The sequence below is a fragment of the Procambarus clarkii genome, unplaced genomic scaffold, assembly GCF_040958095.1.
Source record: "Procambarus clarkii isolate CNS0578487 unplaced genomic scaffold, FALCON_Pclarkii_2.0 HiC_scaffold_407, whole genome shotgun sequence".
Taxonomy (NCBI): domain Eukaryota; kingdom Metazoa; phylum Arthropoda; class Malacostraca; order Decapoda; family Cambaridae; genus Procambarus; species Procambarus clarkii.
This window is the reverse complement of record NW_027189440.1, coordinates 101995-107774: the sequence shown is the minus strand read 5'-3', so window position 1 is coordinate 107774 and position 5780 is coordinate 101995.

The following is a 5780-nucleotide window of genomic DNA, read 5'->3' as shown; positions in this document are numbered from 1 at the left end:
GGAACCAAATTTTAAACATACAGCGACTCCAGCGTGGTCTAGTCGGAGGAGAACGTGTTCTCATCTGGATAGATTGCGATCGAGCCTGTCGGAACGGTTGTGTAACTGCAGGGCACAAATATTTGTGTGTCCCCTCCTGTAGCTGCCTCTGTTTCAACAGGTTCCCTGGATAGCTGGAATTGGCCTGGCCCTAGGAAAGTGGGGAAGGGGTGAAATCCGTTGGGCCCACGGATGGATACCTTGGATCCATAGACCTAGGGTAGGTCTAATCACCTGGGATTCGAACCCACGGTGGGAATAAGGGAGGAGATTTGGGGGAGGAGGGGACACAAATGGTTCCTGGAACCAAACCTTACATAAATCCGGACACTCACACACACACATCCATAGACTGTGATAAGGGAGACCATCTGAGGGGACACAGATTGCCTCCTGAACCCACAGATGTAACCGGACACATAATCATCCGGACACTCACAGGGACACCCACACTCACCCGGACACTCACAGTGACACTCACACTGACACACATCCATAGACACAAACTGTGATAAGGGAGACCATCTGAGGGGACACAGATGGCCTCCTGGACCCACAGGTTCCATATCCACAGGCTCAGATCAATATTTAAATATACATATATATATTTATATATATAAAATTTTTAAAGAAAATACACACACACACACACAAACACACACATATATATATATATATATATATATATATATATATATATATATATATATATATATATATATATATATATGTCGTACCTAGTAGCCAGAACTCACTTTTTGGCCTACTATTCAAGGCCCGATTTGCCTTATAAGCCAAGTTTTCCCGAATTAATATATTTTTTCTAATTTTTTTCTTATGAAATGATAAAGCTACCCATTTCGTTATGTATGAGGTCAATTTTTTTTATTGGAGTTAAAATTAACGTAGATATATGACCGAACCTAACCAACCCTACCTAACCTAACCTAACCTATCTTTATAGGTTAGGTTTGGTTAGGTAGCCGAAAAAGTTAGGTTAGGTTAGGTTAGGTAGGTTAGGTAGTCGAAAAACAATTAATTCATGAAAACTTGGCTTATTAGGCAAATTGGGCCTTGCATAGTAGGCTGAGAAGTGCGTTCTGGCTATTAGGTACGACATATATATATATATATATATATATATATATATATATATATATATATATATATATATATATATGTATATATATGCGAACAAGCCTGAATGGTCCCCAGGACTATATGCGAATGAAAACTCACACCCCAGAAGTGACTCGAACCCATACTCCCAGAAGCAACGCAACTGGTAACTACAGGGCGCCTTAATCCGCTTGACCATCACGGCCGTCAAAAGGAAGTGATAGCCGAGGCTATTTGAGCCACTTCCCCGACGGCAACTCGGATGGTAATCTTGGGCATAGCATTTCACCAAATCACCTCATTCTTTGGGGCACACGTGAGGAACACAAATGCGAACAAGCCTGAATGGTCCCCAGGACTATATGCGAATGAAAACTCACACCCCAGAAGTGACTCGAACCCATACTCCCAGAAGCAACGCAACTGGTAACTACAGGGCGCCTTAATCCGCTTGACCATCACGGCCGTCAAAAGGAAGTGATAGCCGAGGCTATTTGAGCCACTTCCCCGACGGCAACTCGGATGGTAATCTTGGGCATAGCATTTCACCAAATCACCTCATTCTTTGGGGCACACGTGAGGAACACAAATGCGAACAAGCCTGAATGGTCCCCAGGACTATATGCGAATGAAAACTCAAGTGGAGTGGCTCAAATAGCCTCGGCTATCACTTCCTTTTGACGGCCGTGATGGTCAAGCGGATTAAGGCGCCCTGTAGTTACCAGTTGCGTTGCTTCTGGGAGTATGGGTTCGAGTCACTTCTGGGGTGTGAGTTTTCATTCGCATATAGTCCTGGGGACCATTCAGGCTTGTTCGCATTTGTGTTCCTCACGTGTGCCCCAAAGAATGAGGTGATTTGGTGAAATGCTATGCCCAAGATTACCATCCGAGTTGCCGTCGGGGAAGTGGCTCAAATAGCCTCGGCTATCACTTCCTTTTGACGGCCGTGATGGTCAAGCGGATTAAGGCGCCCTGTAGTTACCAGTTGCGTTGCTTCTGGGAGTATGGGTTCGAGTCACTTCTGGGGTGTGAGTTTTCATTCATGTATATATATATATATATATATATATATATATATATATATATATATATATATATACATACATATATATATATATATATATATATATATATATATATATATATATATATATATATATATATGTATATATATATATGTATATATAAATATATAAACAATAAGTAAATACATGACGAACTAAAAATCGAATCATAACAATTATTAAATGAATGAAAATATAATAAAAATAATAAATTGAATAAAAAAAATAAAAAAATGTCAATGACACATAAAGGAATAAAAATATTTTATTCATAATTATTATAATACAATATATATATATATATATATATATATATATATATATATATATATATATATATATATATATAAATATATATATATATATATATATATATATATATATATAAATATGAATATATATTTATATATATATATAGATTTTTTTTTAAACCTAGAAGGGGTACCACCTCTAGTGCAAGTGTAGGGACCCATAGCCTTGGAGAAGAAAATAAAGAGTACTCAGAGAAGACCTTGTGGATCCTCACTGACCACCTTGATATTTTCTTCTCTTCTCTAATATATATATATATATATATATATATATATATATATATATATATATATATATATATATATATATATATATAAATATATATATATATATATATATATATATATATATATATATATATATATATATATATATATATATATATATATATAACAATATATGGCTTGGGAACAAGATTGAATGGTCCCCAAGCCAATATGCAATTGAAAACTCCACACTCAAGAAGGATTCGAACCCAGACAGTCAGGAGAGCTCTTCGTCCCAAAGAGGGGGGGAACAGGGGGAGTGGTGCAGGTAAAACAGGGATGAAGAGGGCGAACAGGGGGAGTGTTGCAGGTGAAACAGGCATGAGGAGGGGGAACAGGGGGAGAGGTGCAGGTGAAACAGGGATGAAGAGGGGGAACAGGGGGAGAGGTGCAGGTTAAACTGGGATGAAGAGGGGGAACAGGGGGAGTGGTGCAGGTGAAACAGGGATGAAGAGGCGGAACAGGTGGAGAGGTGCAGGTGGAACAGGGATGAAGAGGGGGGAACAGGGGGAGTGGTGCAGGTGAAAAAGGGATGAAGAGTGGGAACAGGGGGAGAGGGTGCAAGTGAAACAGGGATGAAGAGGGGGAACAGGGGGAGTGGTGCAGGTGAAAAAGGGATGAAGAGGGGGAACAGGGGGAGAGGTGCAGGTGAAACTGGGATGAAGAGGGGGGAACAGGGGGAGAGGTGCAGGTGAAACTGGGATGAAGAGGGGGGAACAGGGGGAGTGGTGCAGGTGAAACAGGGATGAAGAGGGGGAACAGGGGGAGAGGTGCAGGTGAAACTGGGATGAAGAGGGGGGAACAGGGGGAGTGGTGCAGGTGAAACAGGGATGAAGAGGGGGAACAAGGGGGTTGTACAGGTGAAAAAGGGATGAAGTGGGAGTGAAGGAGGTGCAGGAAATGGGGCAGAGAGTGTGATGTAGGAGGGAGGGAGGACGATGGGAAGGTATGGCGGCGGGAGGGAAGACTACATGATGGGTAAGAAGGGAAGGTGAGTGAACGAAGGGAAGGACTAGCAACGGGAGGGAGGAAAAACAGAGGGAAGGGCGAGAGTGAGAAGCGGCGGAAGGAATGAGAACGAAGGGATGGATCTGCGGCGAGAGGGAAGACGATGGGAAGGGCGGGATGGGATAGGGGCGGGAGTGGGAAGGGCAGAAAGATGGAGGATGAGCAGGTTAATGAGAGGGAGGAAAAGGGAAGGAGAAGGTGCTAGAACGAAAGGAGGGAGTTTGGTAGTAAAATAGGAGAGGGAGTGGGGAGGGTGTTGATAGATGGTTATGATAAATGGATAGACTAATGGAAAATTTATATAGGTAGATAGATGGATGGATATATTGATTGCTAAATATATATATATTGGCGGATAGACGGATGCATAGATGAGTTGATGGACGGAAAGACAGATGACTATATGGATGGATAGAAAGATGAGTTGATGGACGGATACATGGATAGATAGATGTATATAATGATAAATGGTTGGTTTAATGGGAAGATAGATTGATGGATTGACAGATATAAGTAGATAGATAGATGGATACATTGATGGACACATTTGTGCTAGGTGAACAGTCGAATCAGGTTAAAGAATATCTTTCGATTTGCTATTGCATCAACCGGGATTCTATCGGGGACCATTAGGATTATAACCATCGAACTCTCTCCATTTAGACGCTACGCCTCCAGTTTGTGTGTGTGTGTGTGTGTGTGTGTATGTGTGTGTGTGTGTGTGTTTGTGTGTGTGTTAGTTAGAGAGAAATAGATGTAGTAGATATAAAAGAGGATAAATACATTTATTTGATAGGCGGGGTCCAAGAGCTAATAACTCGATTTTGCAGATACATATAGTAAATATAAGGATAAAACACACACACACACACACACACACACACACACACACACACACACACACACTAGTTGATAATGGACTGTTTTGTGTTCGTATCCATGTGTACTATTGTCATGACCGACAGACACGTGAAGCTATATGTGTTTATGTGTACCTGTAATTAAACTGACATGTGTACGGTAATTATCTGTATGCGTCCATTTTAAAGGTACATATTAGTGAATGTTTATTTATGTAAATTGATTGACATATGTACGTATGCGCGCATTTAGTGTTACTGTAATTTATATGGTTAACATGTATACGTTTGAATGACATAGTTTCCCATTATTGTCACATTTTTTGTTACTGTTTCGCTGTTCACTCTAACTCTCTGACCCCCGTCGACTAATTGTGCTCACGTGTGTTTGTTAAAGGTACGGTAACCATTGGCTTTTTACCCAATAATTTGCAACTATTTGCAAACAAACATTTCTAAAGAACATCTATGTTTCAGATAAATATTCTTTTTCCTAACATACAAGTCAATCACACAGTACCTAACCTCAGTCAGAAACACTTTTCTTACTATCTCTCACAACGGTTTTTGCATATATATCCTATCTTAATAAATTTATAATTTAAATTCATAACTGGCAACCCTCTTCCAGCGCCATAAAGGCCACCAAACATCATTCTTTTCCATTAACCTCTCCCAAATTATCTTTTGCACCAATACACACACGAGGGGGCTTTATAGCTGAGTGGACAGCGCTCTCGACTCGTAATCCTAGGGTCAAAGTTCGATCCCCCGGTGAAGGCGCCAACGAAAATCAGCAGAGTTTCATTCATTCATGATGATCCTCTTACCTAGCAGTACATAGGTACTTGGGCATTAGACTCCTGTTACGGGCTGCTTCCTGGGTGTGTGTATGTGGAATTTTTTTTTATTAGCTAATAAAAATTGATTGATTCACAGTTGAGAGGCGGGCCGAAAGAGCAGAGCTCAACCCTCGCAAGAACAACTAGGTGAACACAACAAGATAAATACTAACTAACCACGATCTCGTATAATCTACTACACACGCTACCACCTCCCCCAGTACCTCCCCTCCTCCCCCCACTCCCTAAATCACTCTACCTAAGTCATTA